Below are 24610 nucleotides of genomic sequence, written 5' to 3'. Positions count from 1 at the left end.
TTTTGGATACTGGAGTTCTTCCACATGCTCTGGTTTAAGAAATTAGCAAAAGAAATGAATTTCATTTTGGCATAGCTCCAGGGTACAAACAGCCCCTCTGTTCTAGTTGGGAAAACCAATATTAAATTAAGCAGAGGGAGGTTATAGTAGATCCAGGATCATTTAAAACCACCTTGGTTTAGGTAGATTTGGGTGATAGCTGAAGATAGTAACCCTGTCTCTCTCTCATGATTGACTTAAACTTTAATGCTTCCTTTAGGTATTTATCCTCTTGCTTACTAATTTATGGCCACTCTGAAAGGCTGGAGCTACATTATATACTGTTGTACATAAATGGCTCCCTGCTGCTGCTCCCAGGTGGAATCCCATTCTGCAGCACCCCTAAGTGCTTTCCCAGTTCTCCCATCAGTGACTTGAGATGGCTGCTAATGGTCTGAGCTCAGGAGGCTGAGCAGTTGACTCAGTTTTCTTTAAAGTTTTTTCAGAATATTTTCTTGACATTTAAGTGACAAAGTTTGTTATTCTGCAACTTCCTAAGGCACACAGTTCAACAGAGGCAATCATTTAGAGGAAGAGCCAGAACCCAGAGTGTGGCTAATAGCTTTTAAAGCATCTTGTAGAGAGCTTACTGCCTGCTCTGCAGGAGAGATTTCCATTGGGACTCCTTTGAGGTGACTGAATAGTCTCCCCTTATGTAACATACCCTCTCTATATGGCCATCATATGATGGTTTACTGTCTTGCACACCTATGGTCTGTGGCCAACAAGTGAGAGAAATAACTGCATGGAGACAAAACTGGGCACAGCAGCCTTGTCCAGCCTCCCCTGTGGCCACTGAAAATGAGCTTTGGCAGTGAACTGAGGCTCACTAAGAGGAGCAAGTTTAATAACTAACTCTGTGTGATCTGTAGCATTTTATTTCATCTGTGTTCATTAAATTTCCCTACCTATGAATGATAGGCAGTAATGATACTTCATTTGTCTGTATAGTCTGCTAAGGTGTCTAGTTTTATAACACCTAGCAGGTTAGGGATAGGATTTGACTGGACCTTTAGGTAATGCTGTGATAAAAAATATTGTACTATGAAAACCTTTCAGGTAACTGCTTTATCTTTATTTAGCCATATAAAAGCATATACTGAATTAAAGAGCTGCTGAAAGTTTTAATAGTGAAGAGTCATATCTGTCACACAGGGCATGTCTTTTTTTCTTCTCTTCAATCAATACAGAGAAATGGGAAATTTGTCTCTTATTTTTGATTGTAATTTCTGGTAATATCTAAAGGGAGGGAAGCACAGATTTAAATATTGATGTCCCGTACTATGCACACTGCAGTAATGTTTAGCACATGATTATGTCTTAATATAACTTTTAAAATTATTTTTAGATTTCATTAAAATTTGTTGGCTCTGTATGTGGTAGGCTCCCCAGGACTAAGAGCACAAAACTCAGGCTGTCATGTTTTATAAGAAATCCCTGCCTTGACTTGATTAGTTTTTGAATTCCCACAGTTATATATTTGGAGCAACCAAGACTTCTAGGACCCACTTAATTTTTACAGAGAATAGAGTCTGAAATCTGGGGTTTTTTTTTTCTATATCTCATAATTTTGCCAGGTTATGAGAAGCTTTTGGCACTCAAATCTTTGCTAATCTGTTTTGCAGCTTGCTCTCAGACACTTCTTGAGAGTTTTCATCCTCACTCAGTGCCCTAATATGTTCTATGTGACAAAATAGAAAAAGATTTATAGACGGTATTACTGGACTATGATTTTCTATGTGATGTAGAAGTGATACTTTAAACGTTTCATTAAATTAATGAATTTGTTGAAGAATAGAATGTATAGAAAGGCTATCATTCATGAAGTAATAAAAAGGTATAGGTGCATTTTTCTTTCAATATATACAGTATTCTTATTCTTCAAAATTATTCATGTCACAAAGTCACGATTGCTTGGGTAGGAGAGCAGGGGGGTTCTTAGAAGTAAAGGAATCATTAATGATGCTGCCAGAAGTAAAATGGCAGTGGGAATCACTTAGGACCTATATTTTTCTGTGTTACACTTCCTAAATTATTTTGTGACTGGACAGACAAAGGCACACTTTCTGTTTGGGATCTGTGTGGCTGCAGGTAGTGGCATTGATCAGATTTCATGATGAGGTCCATGACTTGGATTTACAGCAATAGAACTGAGACTTGGACTAACAGTATTTGAAACTGATCATTCTGGGTTGACACAGCAGTAAGTCTCTGCTCTTGAATCATGATACTGTGGTGGAATTGATATAAATGTTGTCTGGAATATTCCTGGAGAGTATGAAAAATAAATGTCAAAATCTGATTTGTTTCAGATGGAGAGACTGAGTACTCAATACAATGATATAAGTCCAGAGCTTTTATAGGGTATTGATTAAGATCTTAAGCATTTGACAAGGAGACCAGCAGTTTTAGTTCTTTTTTCTAATTGAGCAAATGAGATGCTGCTTTCTAGTGCAGTGATTGCAGAAGGTTGGGAATAAAGTTTAGATTTCCTGAATTCCTTAATGAGCTCTGTGTGAGTCCCCCTGAATTATCTTCAGGGAGGAGATATTCCAGTGAATTGTGATTACTTAGCAACTCTCTGAATCAGAACATCCTAAAAGGTTTGAAAGGGAGCATCATCAGAAAATCTGTTTTTTCTAAAGGCAGGTCTGGTAGTCTTCTAAAATATGGAGGAAGAGGGGAAACTTATTCATTAGTTCTCTTTGCACCTTACAGTATTACCAGGGGCAAAATGTTGTCCATGCACGCTTCTAGGTAATGTCTTATCATTGTGTAAGCTTCTATACAATGTCTCCTGTGTCCTGCATAATTTCTTAATGTTGTGTTGGATTTTTGTTTCTTTCTTTAATGTCTGTTTCCTGTAGGGAAGAGGAAGATAGCTGTAATGTTCTCCCCATAAGCCATGTGCTGTGAGAGGAGATGTGTTAGTGGTTTTCTTGTGACCTATGACTCTTAAAAATGGCAGAACTTCGCTGTTCCGTGCACACTAAAGCGTTGTAAATAAGAAATTGTCCAAGAATAATCATAGTTTTTGGCATGTACAAGCTTGGCAGAAGCTTGTCTGCAGATAACACACAGCACTACTACTTTAAATGTTGGGGTATAGGTTTTTTGTGTTTGTGTAGCTGTTTGTTTTGCTGTTTTAAATAATACCAAAAGATTTCCTGCAGGTTTTGATGTGCTAGTCTATATTCAAACAGCTTTGGGGGCACATTGTGTGTAGTTAAGTTTATAGACTTGTCCAAAACCTCAGATTATGACCTCCTACACAGAAATGGGAGCACATCTACCACATTTTCAGTAGCAAGGGGAAGCATGCTGTCTCAGAGCCATTTAAAATGCTTTTATTTCGTATTTGCCAAGTTGTTCTATTCTCTGTAGGTTTTAATAGCTGAAACCTCTGAAAACTCTTCCATACATGGTTAAAGTGTAACCACTGATGGCAGGGGAGGGGGGGAAGGGGGAGGGTGGAGGGAACAACCTACTGAGCTGATAGAATTCTAAACAAACTTGGGTGGCTTTGTTGAGACAGAGTTTCAACCCCAAGTCATACATATATATTCATGCCGGGCATTTCTCAGTCATAATCATGCTGGAAGCTAGAGAAATTAAGTATCCATATAGAGTGCATGCAGTGGGTTGATATCCAGATAGCCTCAATGCTCCCTCCATTCAGGCCCACCTTCTCAGCCAGGATCCTTTCTGGAATCCTATTTCTACAAGATTCCTTCAGCCTTTCTGCCTTTGTCCATCTTTTACACAAATTATTGAAATAACTTGGTTAATATTATTGGTCTTTTAATGGTGGGAAACCTTTGCATATCTATCTTGTTCTCCCCTTAAAGTAGCTTGTCATGGACACCACTTACTTTTGAGCAGCTTGGTAATAGGTCATTAGCATTGGAACAAATGTTGTATACCATTTCTATTTTAAAAATGTGTTTAAAATAATTTAAAGACTTCTGTGTAACTGAGCTCTCTTCCGAGCTAGAAATGTATTGAAGGATTTGATTAGGTCTAGTGCTCACTAATGTCAGATGAACTGAGTTGTTCTACTGTCTGTCACAAGCCTGTTGGTCTTATTGGTCAAATAATCTGCTTGTTTTGGGTGGAATTTTCAAAAGCACACAGCAGTTCTGTAAATCTATTCCTATTCAAGCTGATGGAGGCCTAATTCTTATTTCCATTTATTGCCACTGCCTGGCAGGGTCAAGATACTTAAAACTAGGCTTTTTGCCCTACCACAGGAATATAAAAGGATCCCATGGAAATGCAAATCTGTGACTGACAATTTTTCCATTGACTTCAGTAGAAGAAAGATTAAACAAACAGATTCGCTTTTAAATAATTTCAGCCTCTGTGTTTTTCTGACATAAAAATAAGCCTAGTATCATGTACCTACTTCATTTACCTACAAATGCAACAAAGCTAATGAAGTGTTTGTCCAGCTGTTTGAAGATGTCCAGGGCTGCCTAAGTGTCCACTTGTATCATTAACTTGAGCTAACCTCATCAGTAAAAATTTTGTATTGTATTTTATCTCAATGAGAACTATGCTAAATTCAGGCCATTCAGTTTAGTAAGATGATGTGTTGTTCATGAATTTAAGAGCTTCACATGTGCTGAGGACTTCTGCTGTGCAGGACTGTATCATTGCAGGAAGGTGTTGGCTCCATGTTAACCATGCTGCAGGTCACAAGACTCTTGGTGGGAGCCAATTTGTTTCTGTCCCAATGCTACAAGAATCTATCAGTTGTTAGTGGTATTTTGTAACAGATCCTTGTAAAAGTTCAAAAGGATATGAGGATCACTGTCTTCTAAATGTCATGTGTATTTTGCAGACTGATAATGAAGCATTTTGTTACCCAGATGAACTGCCTTTTCTTCTCTTTTTGATATTCTAGAGCTCAAATTAATATCACTCTGTAGCTTAGGATCACATCACTCAATTTATACTACAACTGTTAGCAGGCATAAAAATAAAAATATATTTTAAGTGTTATTGTTATATGAGCTGAAATAGTTGTTATATAAGTTCAGAGACTACAATAGCAAGGATTCAATTTAATTGGAACATACAACATGTACTAACAGATGCCTAAAAACCCTTGCCTGAAAGAGAAATCTCTGCCTACATGAGCAACTGCCTTGCAGTCAGTGGACTTGCTTGGAAAAGGCCGTTTGTGTACAAAATTGCAAAATCAGATAGTAAATAAAAAATGCAGCATGGTTATTCTGTGCAAGCATGGGGTTGCCTTGTGACACAGGGCTTTTGCCATCTCTTTAAATAGATGAGTATGGTGCAAAAAAGGTCATGGTTTAAAATGTTACTTCAGGAAACACCTCATTCTACTTCCATTCTGTAACGTTCTCTGGATTTACATGATCAATAATGTACAACTTTCATGGACATAATCTATATTTCTTTCTTTTGATGTTGTATTTTTTTATCTGTCAACATGAGAATTTGGATAAAACAGGATCCACCAGAACAGCCTATTAAATACAGCTGATATTGACTGTTCTTGGAATGCAGCCTGATTTTAGTTTGTGAAGACTGCCTTGGGTTTGTTAGCACAGGAGCAGTAAAGCAGGTTGGAAATGAGTAAATCTGCACTTTCCTGGTAACTGTGTTACTAGCTGAGAGGGCTACTTACCTTCTCTGATGTTCAGGGCAGCATATGTTTAAATGCATTACACTTTATTGGCTATGCTCTTACCATTTGTACAGCTGTCCAGATCTCCCAGTACTCTGAAGATGATGTATCCAGAGACCACCAGTAGTTAATGACCATCCTTAGGACTGTGGCTGAAACCAGGGTGTAGATTTTTTTCCTCTGAGGAATATAGACCCTAACACAGCTTTTATGAGGTGGGCCCTGACCTCATCTCTGTCAGAGCAGAGAGGGGTGCCAGGATTTTAATTAGTTTGAATGCACAGCCACGCAGTCCCCATAGGAACTTTGTGAAGGTAAAAGGTTGACCCTGTTATGAAACTGCTGTTTTACCATTCCAGACCTTCCACTTTCACCAAGGAACTGTGCTGCTTGCCATTTGGTTAGTAATCCTAATGCTGCAGGATCCTGAATATTCCAGCATGGCCCATATTGGTCCATATTTTAAGTACAACCATATTTCCAGTCTGGAATCGACCACTATAGCTGTGATATTTCCCCCAAATATGGTTGGCTTCAAACGATCTCACTGCCAACACAAACCACAACTTTAAAACCCACACATTTAAGTCTGTTACAAGTTGATGCTCCCCAGCTCTGCATATACTGTTCTGATGGGAGAAGAAATCTTGGGGCTGTTCAGTGCCAGTTGTTCCCTTTCCTTCTGTAAAGGATTAAGTGTCTCCATGTTGCAGGGAATGAGAGCAGCCCTGCAAATGTGTGATACTGCCTGTGTGCTGTGATCCACATCTTATGATCTTCGTTACTGCCACCTGAGGCTGTGACAGATTTTATTGCAGTGATTCCTAGAGGAAATTCACATCTCTGTTAAAAAACCCTAGGTTTCTAGGCTCTTTCCATAATGAGTAGAGAAATACAAGCACTGCCATGTGGTGATTTGTTCCAGCTTATGTGTTCATTGTAGGACAGGATTACTTGTCCCTTCAAAGCCCTTGTCACTCACTATTGACTACAGAGGCAACTGTCTACCTGCCTGACATTTTACTAATTCCAGTTAGGTGAAGTGGATCCTACCATTACTATTTGTCTCTCATGTTTGTTCATGTGAAATGTCCATCTTTAGAATCAATAGCATCTTGAATGAGGATTTATGAATGTTCTGTATGTGTATGTGCTAATTTGCAAGCCGCACTTTGGCAACATGGGTTTTTTGAGGATTCTTACTGTGGGAAAGCAATGAATAGCTGGTCACATTGGGAAATAGAAAGTACTGGGTCATGAAGAGATAATGAAAACTACAGATTTCTGCAAGATCTAAAGTTTCTGAGAATTTAAAAATATCAGATTTTTTGTGTTACAAATGCTTTGAGTGCATATCTTCAGTGGTTACTTAGACCTGAGTGGGATTTAGCCTTTAAGCGTGTGTACAGTTGTTAATTAGGAGTTCTGCTCTGAACATATCACATAATTGTTGAAATCTTATCATTATGAATTTTCAAAATATATAAGTATCCAGAACAAGCTGAGGTGAAGTTAAATCTATTTAGTAAGATCCAATGGCATTTGCATAAGGCATGTCCTTCTTCAGAACCCCAAAACTGTAGCTGTTTACATCCTTAAAATTATAGTACTACTTAATTCTGTTCAGTGAAAGAGGTCATGGACACAAAGCTAAATAGCAGCAGGGACAAGTTCTTGTTTTTCAGCTTTTTGAAACCTGTACCTGCTGGTATCCAAGTCATACTGTGTTTTCCTTGATACAGAGAATGTCAGGAGACCAAATTTATCATTCCATCAAGAGGACTTGTGTTCTTAGTAACTTATTGAGGGAGGAGGAGGAAGGAGTTGTAGTAAGATACTGTGTCCTTGTCTGTTAGCAATGGTGGATTTCACTCTGTCATCTGCTGAATTACTTCACTGATGTGACCTGAGCTGTTTCCTGGTAGGGACTGTTTGGATGGAAGGTGCTTCCATGCGTGTATGATGAGTTCCTCTTCACAAGACGCTGAGCAGGTAACTTGTTTCACACAGTCCAATAAAGCTGTGATGTAGAGGTGACTTCTGCTTGCTCCTGGACTGGCTTCAAGATCCTGTTGTCACAGAGCAGTTATTGTGTAGAGAGTGATACTTTTCAGAGTAATCTAATTTCTTCATTATGTTGTTTGCATACTCCTGTAGGCACACTTGTGGAGTGTCTCTGTTGAAGGGAGTCAACACTTTGCTGTATAAGCATATTAATTAATTCCTATTATCTTTATTGTAGACATGAAACCCCAAATCACTTTGCTTATTTGGAGAAGCGGAACCTGGAGAGGGTTTGCTGTATTATTAAGGATGCTCTTTGTCATTCCAGTAGTCTACTGACAATTGAGTGCACTGTAGATACAGTTCATTGGGCTACTTGTAGTTTCCTTTGGGACTTGAGACAAAGCATCCTGCTGGTGCTTTGAATTTCTCCATTGACAGAGTGAGGAGGACTGTTACTTAGTCCCAGCAAGAGGGACTTTTTAGCTGAGAGTTACTATGAAGTTGTTGAGATGACATGTGTTAGAGAAATGTATCCTTTTGCTCTGACTGAAACGAAGCATTGCCCTTCCCCTTGTAATTATCTTTAGGAAGAGAGTTCTAGGACTTCAGCACTTACAGCAGTTTTCTTACCCCATCTCTGTGGAAGTTCTTGCTATTTGTAACAGAATAGTTTCCATTTGTCATGACAGACTATTTCTGAGCTTTGCTCATTAGTTAGGACTGGAATATATCACTTTATTTGTTTCTGTAGATGTTTTCATCAGAAACTAAGTCCAGATGTAGAGGGTTGGCAGTAGATCAGGCTGAACTACCAGAGGTTTTGCCGAGACTAAATAAGGCTTAAATATTTTCATTCTGTTTCCTCTCCACCTTACTTATCATGCCGGCATTGACAGAAGCAAGGCTGCTTTCCTGAGTGCTGAGCACCCTTCTGCATTGTCAGTAAGTGCTGTTAGCAGTGTTTAAAAAACAAGAGACTTGTTGGTGCAAGAGAGAAACAGGGGTTTGAATAGCTAATGCTTTTTGTTTTGGCAAGCCTATTAAGATGTCAAGTGGCTCCTACAGTGGACAGGATTCTGAGACCTACGGTAGCGCAGTCCTGACATTTGGAACTGGCAGCCAGCCCTGGAGGTGACAGTGCACTCAGTCTGTTTTCACAGTGCTTCTCCTCACAGGTCTATATCTGGTAATAGGCTGCCTGCCGCTGGCAATTTGCATGGCAGTCCCCACTAATTGCCAACACTGTTTTCACCTGTCAGGAGCAATTCCTAATCAAGCACTGCCTCTCTGCAAGTTTGGGCAATTGCCATGTGTGTTACAAGATGTAATAATGCATGGTCATTGGTAAACCACAGCATTGTACTGACTTTTGCCTTCTGCAGCCCAAAGAATGCTGGTGGAAGGCAACTTGCTGCAGGAAGGCTATTTTTCTGTGTGCAGGAGCCAAGAGTGAGCAATGGTTTACACTTGGAGTGGAGTGTGTGACAAAATACTGCTTCAGGGCTGCTGATGCCACCGAAAGGGCCTCACGGTGAGGCAATTAACTTTAAGTCACCCTCTCAGAATAAAAGAGACAATGTCCAGCCCCTCAAACTAAAGCCTTGGAGCAGTGTGGGCTTTATGGAAAGTGCTGTTCTAATTTTCAGCAGCTGAGTTAGTAAAACAGCATGACTTGGCATCTAGCTATAGAAAACGGGGAAGGATATTGCTTGCCAAATATGCAAAGCATTTGTGTGATTTACTTCAGCGAAGACGTGAAATACATCCTACTCAGTCTGAGCAAAGGAGGAACCCTGGGGCTAGGAAAGCACTGAGTTCTGAATGGCAAATGGAGAGTGGAAAAGCTGTGAACTCCCAAGGAGGTGCCCATTGCCAGCCTGTGGCTGTGACAGAGCTACCTCTGGGTCGAGCCTGTAGGACAGTTCTCTGTGTGACACAGTGGGATGATAAGATTTGGTAGAAGATGAAAGTGAGCTTGGGATTCTGTTTCAGTAGAGCTCCTGCAGTGTTTTGTGGAGCACAGGGTGCTGTTGGAACTTCCAACTGCTAATTAACAGCAGATACTATTTTAGTTACCAGTATCAAATCTGTTGAATCATCTGTGTATGGACTTTGGACTTCTGAAAGCTCTAAGTTAGAATTTGTCCTTTGCTTGTCTAGGGTTAGGCTTCCTAAATGCTTTCCTGTGAGTTATGTCGATGGTGAGAGTAAAACAGGCCAGAATACATCCAAATTTGGTTCACAGAAGTTACTAGAGAAGAAATTGTTTGCATTGTAGAATTTTGTATCCTTCCAGGAAATGCATGTACCAGAGACCTCAGTGAATCAGTCAGTCTTTCATGGAAGATCTCCTTCTGTACAACTGAGATAACTCACTCTGAGATATGTAATCTACACTGCCTTAAAATCTGTTAAGTCACTCTCCTCTTCACAAAGTACATGCAGCATTCCTCTTTCCTTCTTGCTATGTGGTTTCCTGAGAGTGAAGCAAGAGAGGATTAATTAGTACAGTGTCACGTCCATGAGAAGAGCATTTAATTGGTACCCTGTGACAGAAATGTGTGCATGCTGTGAATGTAAGTTATGGAAAAACTGCAGCTTCTGGACACAGATCACTCCCCCTTCCACAATCTCTAAAAAGAAACAGCAGGATCCCAGAGCATGGCTATAACTGCACTGACACAACCTTGGTAAAGTTAGTAATGGATCATATTTCATACCAGTTCCTCAGCAGATCAACTTTCATTTCATCAGCTCCTTCCTTTTCCAAGGACCTTGATCTTATCCCTGTTAAACAAAGAGATGCTGCTTTATTGCTTTTGAAATGGGGCTCAAGAATTCACTTACGTAAAAATGCCTTGAAATCAATTGATGCTTTGCCATAGAGCATGGCCATGTTCATCTCTTGCAAACAAAAGGTTTATTGTCACTACATCATCAACAAGACAAAGAGGTGTGGTAATTGCTGGCTCATGGGGCTATGGAAATCTGTGGGCCTGGTTAAGAAATCCCTCCAGTGTGGAGGTGACTTTGGGGTGAAGCTAAGGCTCAACAGAGACTGTTCATGCAGTTGCCTCCATGACATGGATGGTCTAAGCAACTTCTAAATGTTAGAGAGACTCCTAAGACTATTCTGTTTGACCCCCACTTCAAAATACACAAGAAGTAGCTGGTTCAATAAAAGGTGGGAAATTAAGATCAAGTTTTGAATTATTGTGAAAAATTATTCAGCTTCTTTTGGCATGTAATACAGCTGGAATTCTGTAACATATGTGGGCAATGAAGAATTTAGAATGAAATAGTTCTTGTAAAGTTTGAACTTGTTTCAAAAGTATCTTGCCATGAGCACACATTACAAATGACAGCATAACAGTTCATCACAGTCACTTTCACTGTGTACAGGCCTCACAGATTTTAGCTGTCAAGAAACAAACAGCTGAGCCTGTAATACTTTGTGCCTCTTGATACTGATCTTTGGAAATAGGAATCTTTCTGATTCATTCCACTCTTGTCATGATGGGAGCAGTTCTGTTTACTCCAGTTCCAAGGAAATGTGGTGAAAGTGCTGGCTTATGCTTGCTGAGAACAGCAGTACAGTGCAATGGAAGTTCCCAAGATCCTGGCTTAGGAATTGGATGCTGCATGTCTTTGTTAGTGTTTGAACATCTGTTCAGTGTGTAACCCCCAAGACAAGTGAGTACCTTGCTGCTTTCAGGACAAAACTAATAATGTTTGAACAACTTGTTGAAAATGTTTTGGCCCAGCATCACAATAGCTAGCTGAGCTGTGCTCTAATCAAGCCAAGCCCTGTCTTATCTGAATGGGTGGATAGAAAAAAAAAATTCATCTATTTTAGCCAAATACAAAGCAGATGAGTTACTGGTCTTCTGAAATATGGGTCTCTTTTACTATGAAGTCAGGTTCCAAAGGTCTTTTCAGCCCTTAACATCCAGAGGAAATTGTCTGCTTGAGCCAAAGCATTCTCTGCTTTGGAATGCATGGCCAAGCTCTGCTAAGCAGCCCCTTCGCTAGGGCAGGTGAGCTGCTTACATGGGCAGGGTCTGCTAAATTCTCAGCCAGTGTTAAAAAAGAGCAGGTGTGATAGATGAGAGATGGGTGAAAGCACACTTGATTCTCCACAGCACTGATTTCGTCTATCCAGTGAAGTTCCATGAAGTCCAGGTTAAATTTCAATTCCTGGGTCTGAAGGACAAGAGGCTCTGTGTAAAATCCATCAGAGTTAATAGAAAATTCATCTAATCAAGATGTGATCTTATAAATGGCAACACTGTCTGAGGCTGATGTTTTGACTTGTATTAAATGTATAAATATTTGCAGAGACACCAGTATGAGTAGCTGGAGTCTTATACAGCACTAAATAAGAAAGAAGTTGAGTTTGATCTGGATGTCTAATGCCAAAAGAGTTACTGATGTACTTCTCTCAGGTTTAATACTTTTCTGATTTTTACATGTGGGAAAAATGGAGTAATGTCACCTCAGGACCATTTGTAAAAGCACCAGGGTATTGGATAATCTTATCTTAGTCTTCCAAATAGTATCTCTTTTTCATTTCAAAATTCTGCAAACATATTTGACAGCTCTGTCTGTGCTATCCTGAACATCTTTGCTGCTCTCATCAGGCATGTGCCTTAGTTGTGTCTTGGTGCCACTTTGTAATCTGCCATATCTTTTGTCTCTAACTTTTTTTTTTCCATGAGAAATCTAAAGAGTTTATAGTTCATTTGGGGTTTTGTGAGGTGTCCTCATCTCTTAGATATTTAATGACCATATTAGGGAACCTCTGAAAGCCCAGAGAATCTAGTTTATAGAATTAACTCTGAAAGTTTAGTATGATTACAGAATTTGAAAAACAACTTGACTTGATGACCTTGCATTTTATGCAAAGCTGTAAACAAGAGGAGAGTAATCAAATCTTGGCTTGTTCACAGATATGAACTTTAATATTCTCTCACGGGAAAGACAAGAAAAGGCCACTTATTCAGATTCAAGGATAGCGTCTGTTTTGGCAAGTAACTCTTGGAGTAGGTACAAAGGTACCTAAAAAGTAGGTCATGATGTTGTTGTACCCTTTGACCATCTAAAATGTAAAGGGGCCAACATGCCAGTGCAGGACAAGGAGGTATTGATGTTCGTGTGGACAGAGAAATTTTAAGGGATGTTCTGTACAACCTGAGGAGATGTGCTCCATTCTTAACTGTGTTACCATTATATCTCACATTTTGTGAGATGTTTAGCTATGAAGTGTATGTTTCTCTGCATTTTGATAGAATCCAAATGAAAAGAAGGACTTTCAATGCAATAGCAAGGTTGTAATCTGTTACTAGGTATGTGGATTTTTAAATAGTACTGGGATCTATCAGTGCGATTTTATTTATTTCTTCTGAGTTTTTTGATAATGTTTTTCGGACTTATTTTCTGTAGTCACAAAGAAGCCTGAGGTCCTTAAATATTTATATGGTCCACTAATTAAAAAGAAAAATAAATTATCAGCCCTTTATGGAAGATGGTTATACCTACTCTGCAAGTGGATGGAGCCATTGCAGCTCTTCTGTAGTGGAAGCACAGTGCTCACTTTTGCAGAAAATGAAGGTAGTTATTGGCTCTGAAGGATGATGCCCAACCTGGGCCTTCAGAGGCAATAAAAAGTATTTTTAAGGGGAAGTCAGCCTGTATGAATGTAAGAGGTGAAAAATGCTTAGGCCAGGTTTAGATTTGCACTGGAAATACCCACATGAAACACATAGCTGATCTCAACTGGGACTGGCAGCAGCCTTCCTTGTGCCCAGCAGCATGATGCTGCCATAGCCAGTTAACAGCTAGCACAGAGCTTGCTCACAAGTCTTTGTGTAACCCCACCTTGTGCAGAGTAGGCATTCCCAGAACCTTGCTTTTTTGTTTAGTTGAAACCTAAGATTCCTGGTTACTGCATGAGATGCAGATTTTGCAGAAAAACCCAGCTATTGTGGGAATTGCAGTCAAGGCACAAGAGTTGGCATGGCTGCACCTTGTGCATTCTTTCCACATTTGACCTGCTATGGGCTAGTATCCCCTGACTTGCCAGAGAAGGAAACCCTCCTGCAAGGCAGGATCAAATTCTGTTTCATGCCTGCTGCAGAGCGAACTGTGAAAGGAGCTGGACCAAGGAGAACCACTGCTTTGACACTTATGCCTCTTTTTGCTGAGCTCAACATCCCATTCTCATGTTTCTCTGGCTGACCAAGGCACATCCTCCTGCATCAGGGGAGGACAGAATTTCTGATCAAGTATGTTCATGAAAGACAGATGGGAAAGCAAGTTTCCCCTGTAAGGATTCAGCTCTTCCTCCTCTTGAGCTGTTGCAATTACACTGGACAGCAGAGACTGAGGGCTAAGAGACTGAAGAAAACCTCTGATTTTGTTCAGGTTGGGCTTTTTCCAGGCAGTATGCAGCAGAAGTCTGATGTGTTCACTGCTCTGGCTCTCAGTGTGCACAGGCAGAAGTAACTGAACTCTGCTGGGGGATCCTCAACTGAGTACATCACCTTGTCACAGCACCCAGAGCACTCATGTGATGGTCAAAGGATGGCAGTGACTCCTGAGAAACCTCACCCAGTATTTAGCTTTTTAGCATTTCAGCTTCTTTTTGACTTTCCCCTCCTTTGTCCTTGGTATTGTAGGCCAGTGTCAAAGTAGGATCTGTATTTCCTAAGAGTGAATGCCTGGGAGACCCTGTGAAGTTCTATGTTCTATGTTTGCAGTATTGGCACTTCAGATGTTCTTCAGTGAGAATGTGGGCTCCCCTCATCCCAAATTAAGCTATCTCTGCTTGTTATCCAAGAATATATATTAGAATTACTTTTCTTTGCCTTCTTGTTCTGATCTTTCCTGGTTCTCCAAGCTTTTTTCCTTCACCATGATTTTTTTTTATTTTGGGGGTTGTTTTTTTATTTATCTTGCAGGGAAGCTGAGAGGCTCATGCAATCTTTCATTTCCATCAGATGAGGCTGTATGAAAACATGACACATTGTAGGAGCTGACAACACCACACTAGATGTGCAGTGCCCAACAGTGTTATCAGACCAGGAGGTGGCACTTTGTGCTGTGTCCATCCTTAACTAGCTGGGGGATTGTATATGGTTTAGAGCAACTCTGTTGAGGTCAATTCTGAATAGGTTCAAGCTTCCAGAATTCCCCAGGAGATTTTTGGTTAAAGACTGAATGTTGTTACTCAACTAGAGCTATGTGTGAAGAATTCAGTATTTTTGCAGTGACATATTGGAATTATTTAAGTTTTTGGAAGAGTGGATTTTAAAAATCTGGGCTGTTTTTTTAGCATGGGGGCTTTGTTGAAGACAGGGTGGCTTTTAAGGCCATTATATGAGAAAAGAATCGGTCAAATCTCCTGGACTTCAGGGAGGTCTGAGTCTGAAGACCAAAGATGGATTTTTTTGGTGCTCATCTTCATTCACAAGAGCAGACTGAGTCACAGCTAAGCAGACTTTAGTGGAACGATGCTTGAGCTAAAGTAAGCAACTTGCTGCTGTTCTCATGAGCTTTCCAGCTCACTAAAGGAGTAGAATTACCAGTCCTACCAGACAAAGCTTCAGCCTTGCTCACTGGCCTGGGCACATCCCAGAACTACTGAGAATCCAAACCCATGGTTGGAGCATCCATCACACACAAAATCATGTAAGGGCCAAATAGGAATTTTACAGCCTGTTTAATTCCAGCAGTGACTCAGAAAGAGCAGACCTTACCTGAAGGCACAAGTACAGGGCTGCAAATGGAGGAGAGGGATGCCTTTGGGCTGATTATTCTTGTAACTCTTCATGTAGCTCTGCCAGCTGTAGCTATTATTTATGTTAATATAATTGTCTAATAATTTTTGAAAGCCAGTAAAGATATTTCCCTACAGTGTTCCCTTCTTGCCCTATGGTAATAAATTCTTCAGGCTGATTTTCATGCCAACTTTAAAAATTTATTTTTATAAAATAATACCTATTACACCTAGTGCCTTCTTCTAGCATAGAGCAGGATAAATCAGTGCTTCCCAGCTTTGCTTCACAATTATCCATTCATTATTTGACTTGCAGCCTGAAATTAATCAGCTTTTCTTCTATGCTTCCATCTTTTTCAGCGAAATATTCCTTTAATCCTTCTTTGAAACCTCAATGTTCATTTGTCAGCTTTTCTCTTAAGCACTGATTTAATTCAGTTGTCTAATCTTACAAGGTTCCTTGGTATTATTTAATTATACATTGGTTAACAAGTCAGGTTTTCTGGGCTGCTGCTTCAAGAGTCTGCCTGATTCTTACTGTGGCTTTTGCCTGGTTCATTATGAATCCCAGCCCAGGTAATGGTGTGGTCCCTGGACTTCCACAGCTTCCACGTACCTGGTTCAGGCTGCTCCTTCCATTATTCCCTTCCTGTGCTTAAGACAAGGAGGAATTGTCTTAAATCATGTTTGTAAGATCCTGCCACCCTAGGCAGGGTTGTGCATTATCCAGCAGAAATAGCAGCCTTGGGATTGTCTCCTGTGTTCTCCCTTGAGCATCCTGTAGCAGTGCCCTGCAGTGTGTGGTAGGGTAGCTGTGACTTGCCGTGCTCTGGGCCAAACACTGACCCTCTGAGAGCTGATGACTGATTGAGGGTTAGACTTTCAGAAAGGCTGTCTGAGCAGAAGATGCTTCTCTGTTAGTTGTTTTCACCCATTTTAAGGAAGCCTGACTGTTAGCACTGCCACAATTATACCTGATGTAACTTTGCCAGCTGCTTGGCCACTTGCACTGTTCAGGTAAAAAAATACAGAATTGGAAGGGAATCTGATGAGAATTTGTCTCATAGTGGTTACAGTCAATTTTCATTTCTTCTGTTATTTATAAAGACATCAAAACAACATGAGGCTAAAAGAAACATGAAGCATTAATTTTTTTTTTTAGAACAGGAAGTATTCTTCTTTTCCTGTAGACCTGATCAAGAGTCTTTTGCCCTTTGTTTTGCCAAGAATAGACCATGTTTTCAGGGTCCAATTTCTGAATTACAAGGGCAACAAAAAGAACTACATTTTAAAATTCTCAGCAGAAAAATAAAATAAGCATGTGTGCAAACACAGGGAATGGTGGTGTGTAAGCACATTGGCAGACAGGGATAGAAGCCAGAAATGTGACTTGCTTCCATGAGACCTGCTTGCAGTTTCATTGCAGCATGGAGCCAATGTACAGAGAGAGCAGAGAGGCCTTTCACATCTATTACACAGCTCATGGACTGTGTATCTTTTCTGTGAACTGATAGTGACCCCATGCAGTGCATTGTTCTTTTTCTCCTTTCCATCTGTTCAATGTTTCAGCTTCTCAGCTCACTGGAAGCCTGCTATTGATTTTTAGATGTGTCCTAAGTTTGCCATAAATTTTATATAGTGACCTCATACTGCCAGAAAACAAAGCTAACACACATTCACCCCAAAATACATTCTTAAATAAATGGAAAATCATGACAATCGATATAGCCCTCTGGGAATGCCTGAGCTGAAAGAGAATCACCACCACCTTGGTAGTTTTTGATCCCTGCAAGGTAGATCTTTCTTTTCATGAGAGGTTTCAGCCACTTTACTCTTTGTTCTCTCTATTTTGGTATATGTTCGTCTCTCTTTTGGTACATGCATGGCAGCACCAAATATTAGCAGTTGTGTCTGTCTTTGCACAGCATGTTTTGATTTCATTCACAGGCAATACATTCCCTGTGTTGGATCAGACAGATTCTGCTCTGGCAATGGTACATCTGCCTGCCATGCCCCATTGCTCCTGCAATCTATGGCTGAATCCTCTTTGTCATTCTCCTGTTTCTTTTCTCATTTCCATCTGTTTGTCGTTTCAGAGTTTTTTGAATAATGGAGATGCAGTGATTGCTTTTGAGATGTGTTATAAGCTTGTCATAAGCATTTTCTTTCCTTTTTTTTCTTTTTTAGTAGCCCCCTTTGCCAGGCAGTGGAGTTGGAAGATACAGTAAGGGGAATTGACAACTTATTCCAGCTGTTCAGCTGAAGCAAATGCCAGTAGCTCTTCTGCATGTTTCCCTGCCTGCTGTCCACAATGATTTTCTATTATTCTTGGCAAAAATAGGGAGACCTCTTTTTTTAGCCGCTGGAATTTAAGGGGAACCTCATTGCTTGAAGTGTTAGACCAAGAGAGATTAGGGAGATGAGGAAAACAAGTGCTTTTACTTTAAATGATTACTGATATAAAATCTAAGGCAAGAAACTTACTCCTGTTCTCAATTTTGCATACTTCACCCTTTCTGTGTTCATTGAGGTAAAATGCATTACCATAGTTGCTAGCTGTGAAAAATTATATTCCCTATGGTCATGTGGCTGGATTTAAAGTCCCAGCTTTATTTACAACTTCCTAATGTTTGCTTCAAGCGATCCTATAAAGCAGGTCTCCAAGTGATTTCCAGAGAGGTCAGATTGAAATAAAATGCTGTCCTCTGGTGTAGCGACTTGAGATGCAGAGGGAGGGTACAAATGAAAAAAGGCACCTGCTTTCCATGGGAGTATCAGGTGCTGGCTGCGGCCCTCGAGGGTGGGAGCACAGCAGTGCTGTGAGCAGACAAGGGTGGGATCCCTGCAGCCCTGGGGCTGTGGCTGCTGCCCCCCTCACAGTGTAGAGCACCTCTCTCCTTCCTGGGAGTCTGCCTCACAGTGGGTGGAGAGCTGCAGTCTGAGGGAAGCATTTTCGTCCTGTACAAAGCCCTTCGTGAGTGGCATTGCAGGCTGAGAAGTCTTTCAGTGCTTTCTATTTCTCTCTTTCTTCCCTGCTGGTGTTTCATTTTTTTCTAGACAGTTTTGTAGTTCTCAGCCTCTTTGAAGCAAACCTAATGAGCATGACATCTTGGTGAGATTTTGTTGCAATATTTTCTCCTCTTCCTGGAATGAGAGGCTATTGTTTCCTCCTAGAGAAGTGTAATCAATGCAGTGCCTGAAGGCCAGGTCACTGTGTTTGACCTTTTGCTTTGGTCACTGACCCACATTTCATTCAAACACATTGGTAAATAGTGGCACTTCTTATGTCGCTGAGATTTATGTAACAGACAGGGAAAGATTAGAATTGGAGATATCTCTTACTATTCTGGGCACCTGGGCTGCCAGCCAATTTTACTACTTGAGAAGCAAGTGTGTGGTTTTGTGAGTATGAAGGTGTGACTCATTCTCCTCCTTGACGTACTTTAAAACATGCACTGAGTGGTGATTTGCATGAGGATGCACTGAGGCTCTGCTTGAGCTGACAGCACTTGGTGCACTTTAATCTTACATGTGGATAGAGGAAATGAGTTAATCTGCAGTTAAATATAGAGGTGGTGAAAGAGGTGGAAGGGGGAGGGGTTGACTCTAATCTCCCTTAGGTTGGGGTCAGTTGAGAGTAACCTCAGTGTGTGGATGGTGTTACCCTGGGCAGAGTCTCATCTCACCTCTCTGGGGCTGACAGTATTAGCTAATGGAAAATGGCGACAAAGTGAGAATGTGCCCTGAGCTCTGGCATCACTGCAGTCCTGTTCTTTCTGATCACCATCTACATGTTGGTGACACCTTTTTTTTTTTCCTTTCAAGAGGTATCAAATGAATTGTAGGGCTAATCAAATGTGTGTTGCTGAAATTGCATCTTAAGGATCTGAGAGCGGATCAGCGCTGATCTACAAGCTTGGTTCTCTGTGATTGTTGAGATGTACCATGACCTTGTTCCTTTGTATGTTTGTTTTCTGTTTATTCCTGACCTCAGTTTTGAGATGCAGATGCAGAAGAAACAGGAGTGCCTGCTTTGCAGATATTTACTTCTCTTCTTCCTTTGTGTGCAGATGTGCTCTTAAATTCTGTTATACTGAGAGCTGTCACTTTACCATTCTCTCCAGCCTCCTGCATGCCTTAATGGGTATTTTTTGGGAAAAGCCTGTAATAATGGTTTGTATGTATTAGCTGCTTCTGGGCAGTTTTACTTCTACAAAGTGCTGCTGGAATGCTGCCTGCTGGTATGCCTAAGCAGAAAGAGCCGCACCTGAGCAAACAGGGATGCTTTGCACCAGGCTGGCCCTGCTGCCTGTGCCATGGAGGTGTATGCTGCCTGCACTGTGGTGGAGACAAGGTGAAATGGATTATACCGACTTATTTGGACAGGTAAAAGCAGTCTTTTGGGCATGGACTGAACAAAGCTGAAAGAGTAATTTTGTTAGCAGCCTCTTCTGAGGAAGCAGCTCGAGCTAATCAGTTATGTGCCGGCAGTTTTTCTCAAAAGAGTTGAACCCAAGTAGTCCATGTAAGGAATTTGCATTTGGAGGTCACATATTATATAGGTCATGTTTGTTGAGCAGTGGGTGAAGAAAGCCACTGGTTTACATAAGCTCACTAAAATGAAAGGTCTGCCAGGCAGAGGAGTTCATTTGTATATTGGAGAAAATCTAAGCCAATCTTGAGAAATCAGGATCTACCCTGAAATGCATTTGTGCCTCTTTTGTTGGCTTCACTGAAAATGACATGCTTTAGCAGGATTTGGCCTTGCATGTAGATTTATAACAGCATCACTGTTGTCTTTAGTATTTCTGTTAGCCCAAAGCAGTATTCTTTGAGTCATTCTAGTCCATAGGGACAGGCTGAATTCTGTCCATCTGTCCCTAAGATGTCCATATTCATAGCATATAGGCAATTTGTAAAGTCTAATAAACTGTCCCAAACCCAAGGATATTAGAGATGGCTTATCAGTAAGTTTGATGATGATGATGATTATTATTATTACTACTACTTCATTATTATTAATAATTTTAGTTAGCAAAAAAATTATCAGAATTTTTTTTTTGCTGCACTAGCTGAGGATGGCATTTTTGCTATATTTGATACTTAAGCTAGAGCTACTGTGATGGAGTGGCTCAGGTAAGAAATTTTCAAAAGATCTTAATATCTCTCCTGAGCTGAATGACAAGTCTTAGGACTTCCAGAGTGGAAGGGCATAACTATATCTGAGACCAAGGACAAGCATCAACTTAGCAAACAGTTGCTCAGGTTAAAAACAGGGACGCTTGTCTTCCCTTCCACACTGCTTCTTGTTGCTTTACCATTACTGATGGTTGGCCTCACTTGTAGCTTTCCCAGCTGAAGGGTCCCTGTGAGCGCTGTGTGATCAGCATCGAGAAAATAGATCAGCTTGCTTTATTGACACTGGTTATTCAATTTACCTTGGTGGATTCAGCCTTCTGTGGATTATGAAGTGCTCACTTGAACATCTCTGCTATGAGTTCCGCAGGGAGTTGTAAGCTCCAGCAGGTGGGATGGTGACAAACAGTTTTCAGTGAAAACACTTTCAAAAGATGGGTGTCAGTTTTCAGGCTTGGAGGCAGTATAGACCATGGGAAGAGCATTGTGCTAGGAAAGCTGGAGTCACAGTTTGTTCCTGGCACTGATTCTGGTGTGATCAGGTCAAATCACTCCTCATCTGTGCATCTTTTCCCCCCTCATGTGTCTTGTCCATTTACATTCCTTGAAAAGGGACTGCCTGTTCTTATGTGGACAATGGGAAATATAATGTTTTTATCCTACTAGTCTTACAGAGCTGCTTGAATTTGTTGTTTTCTAAATGGCCTTTAGATCTCAGGATTGTTTGTTGATCTTAGTTTCCAGCTCCTAACTTTTGCATTGCAAAGCTGGTCCCACACTGATGTGTTTGATTATATTTTCATTGCCATTGTACTTGCTTTGATTTTGCAGCTCAGTGCCCAAAGCACTGTGCTGTACAAACATCATGATGAAGTCAAGCAGGGTCAGGCCCTTTTTCTTTTTACCTTGAAAACAATGTGAGACTCCTATGTTTCTTTTGCTTGGCACCTCCGGTTCTTGAACTGGAGGCCGTGTGTGTGTGTGTGCTGCCCTCCTGTTGTGTTCAGGTGTGAGATCACTTGGAGAGTGTTTTCCATTGCTGCCTAAGGGGGACTGGAAGCTGTGCTGTCTGCTTGGTTGTGTGTGAGCTCAGGCTGTGAAGTGTGGAAAATTACTGCAAGAATAGCAACATGCTGAGCTGATGTTTGTGTCTACAGTGGGTTTGTTGGGACTAGGTGTCCTTATCAGGGCTCGTAAGTGTATTCTTAGATTTGTCCTTCTGGATCATGTGTGGCCACTGTCTGCAACAAGAAATTTTCTCCTGTTTCTCACTTCTCCTGTTTTCTTTTGGCAGCATTCCTTCCTCCATAGGGATGTGGTTTGAGTGTGGCCCGTGTCCAACTCATTTAAGATGTGCCTGGCTGTTGATCTGAAAAAGGGAGAAGAAGCAAGAGAGCTTGATTCTGCACTACCATAGTATTGTCAGCCAGTGTATCAGTCCTTAGCATGGAATAAAACAGCCTCCAGAAACATCTGTAAAATTGTAGACCTTATTACTTTAGTACTTTAGTCTCATTCCCGTGATGTTCCTGCTATTCCCTTCCCATGTCATTCTGAAAAGCCTCTTATACCAGCTTTGGGTACCAGGACAGACTGAGGCTGTCACTCAGTGCATCAGAAATACTCAGCCACAGTGATTTATTTGTCTTTAAACTCAAAGTGTGTCCAGAGTCAGGGAAACCCTTAGTTATAAAAATTAAAGGGAAAAAAAAAAAAAAAAGAAGGAAGAAAGCTCTACACGCTGCAGGGAAACCTCTTCATTAGCTGCGTGGTGAGATTTTGGTTTGGTTTGGTTTTGTGGTTTTTTTTGTTTTCTCTCCATTTGCTTGATTTTCTCACCTGCTGCATTCATTCAAAGTTTCTGTATGTAACTTGCTTTTTGTAGCTCACTGAGCAGCTCAGTTATCGTTGGTGCTGGTTGCTGGCTCCTTATGCAGGCAGTATCCAAGTACCTTTTGTATTATTAGAAACTATTTCATCACACTTTGCTTCTGTGGTGGAAATCAACCTCTTAGAAACAGATAAAGCCAGCACACAGCTGACTACTAACAGAAGTAAAATTAAAACATGTTGAAAACTTCTTGGTATGGTGTCCTTTCTCTCTGATACTCTCAGCTCCCTAATTTTGCTGCCATTGACAGAAAGTGAAGTACTCCCACAGCAGAGGGTATGAAGTTTGTCTAAACTGAATCTTTCTGTGAGTCCTGCATAGATTTTTCAGCAAAAATAGCTTCTTGTGGTCCTCCAGGAGCTGAAGGGGTACATATTTTCAAGCAAAGTTTGAGCATTTTGGTGTTACTTCTAGACTGGGGCACAGACCAGTCATAACCTTCCTCTGTATTCTCTTGTCTTGCTGAGCTCCTGGCTATGTGCCAGGTGACAGCCTTGCTTGTAACAATTCTCAGCACCAGAGAAGTTTCTGTGCTTTAGGTTTTGTGCCATTTCCTCTCTCCTCCCCCTTTCAGTCTTGCTCTTAGTCCTTGTGATGTCAGTTCTCTGCTTTGGGCAGCTTTTGGTAGTTGGGACTCTGGCCAGCTTCAGCCTTTTGCCAAGGACAAGGCAGGTTGGGAAGGCAAACAAACTGCAGTTAATGCCAGCAGGGCAGCTTCTTGTGTTGCAGGAAAACCAGGCTTGACCTTGCCACTGGAATATTAACTCTCTCTTGGTGCATACTCTGGACATCTTTATAGAAAATTTTCTTTCCAGTACTAGCAATAAGCCTTTCAAATGTGTCCTTTTGCTGATCCTTTTTGACTCATTGAAGATGTAGAAGCTATTAAACCATCCTCAACAGAAAACTCTAATTTGTTTCAGCTTGTGTTTTCCTAGGACTATTCTAGTTTTGTTAAAAAACTATCCTGGTTCATCTAGGCTCATTGCTTGGGATCTTCATGGGTTTTGAAAGATGTCTTGGGGCTTGTAAAAAAATCTTATTATTGGAGCTCTGTAAGCATGGTCTGAGATGGCTCCTGTGCAAGGTCCTTGATACTCCTTATGTGTGCTTTTCTCTCTGAGCATCACCTTCTGCTTTCTCTGTGTCGTGTTTTTGCCTCGTGTGCACTGAGAATATCTAAATGGTGAGGCTGGTTGTACAAGGCCCTTGGAGGTCCTGGTCCTGCATTGCTAGTTGAAAGAAATGTGACTTCATTCCCCTCAGAGCTTGAATAAAACACATATGAGGATTTGTTCAGTCATCCAGCACAAGGATCAAACTTTGCTAGTTGGTCTCCTCAACCTCTTTTTGAAGTTCTTGAGTACAGAGAAGTATGAGGAAGGTAGTGTAGAAAAAAGTTGCACTGCTCTCTGGAAGATCCCCTCTGTTCACTTCCTACAGCAAGAGCTCAGAGTGATTGGCTGCCTAGTTCAGCCTGATAAATGACATGATTAAAGATGAGGAGTGTCAACACTTACAAGTCTATCTGCAGAGGCATCTCACTACAGCAGACTGCTGTTAATGTTATTGAGCGAAACAATAAAGGTGCACAGCCATCTATCAAATCTATGTCAGATCTTACCATTTAGACTTAACATTGGACTGGAGTTAAATAACTTATTTTAGTAAGCATCAATGCATGGAAAAAATAATTAAATTTTTCTGTGTGAATTCTGCCTCTGTGTCTGTCTAGCTGTGTATCCTAAGGAATTTGTCTGAATACAACCTAACGTGCGTGTTTCTTAATAAACATTTACTATCTAGCCTTCCTTCTTTATTCCTGGCAGTGGTGAGTTACATTTCATAATTGCTGTTATCCCTAGTTCCCAGCCCAGGCTTTGTATCAGACAAGCCTATTCACACATCAGGGATAGCAGCAGAAATGTGTATTTACATATTTTTGCATTTTGCAAACTAGTATACTAAATGAAGTGAAATCAACAGTGATTTACATTGGTAAACAGACTGTAGGTTGTAAGGAGGTATGAATATTTGTGCTATTCAGCTTTCCTTGCTGCTCGAGGGGGAATCTCTAACAGAAAGGCAGGAAAACGGATGT

The 24610-nt window shown here is 40.8% G+C and overlaps 1 protein-coding gene across 8 annotated transcripts in view; it reads left to right on the top strand.

The window, feature by feature from the left end:
* Nucleotides 1-24610, top strand: part of SORBS1 (sorbin and SH3 domain containing 1) — a 158191-nt gene that overhangs the window by 53110 nt on the left and 80471 nt on the right. Inside the window, exon 1 of one of the 8 annotated variants that reach the window (XM_063163697.1) lies at nt 7670-7690. The exons of the other annotated variants lie outside the window; for them this stretch is intronic. The gene's annotated coding sequence lies outside the window, so the exon portion shown is untranslated. Of the gene's footprint in view, nt 1-7669; nt 7691-24610 lie in introns of those variants that run through there. 8 annotated transcript variants of the gene reach the window in all.

This window comes from Melospiza melodia, chromosome 9 (genome assembly GCF_035770615.1).
Source record: "Melospiza melodia melodia isolate bMelMel2 chromosome 9, bMelMel2.pri, whole genome shotgun sequence".
In the NCBI taxonomy this organism is placed as follows: Eukaryota; Metazoa; Chordata; class Aves; order Passeriformes; family Passerellidae; genus Melospiza; species Melospiza melodia.
Note: the sequence above shows the minus strand (reverse complement) of the source record. Positions and strands in the feature narration are given on the sequence as shown.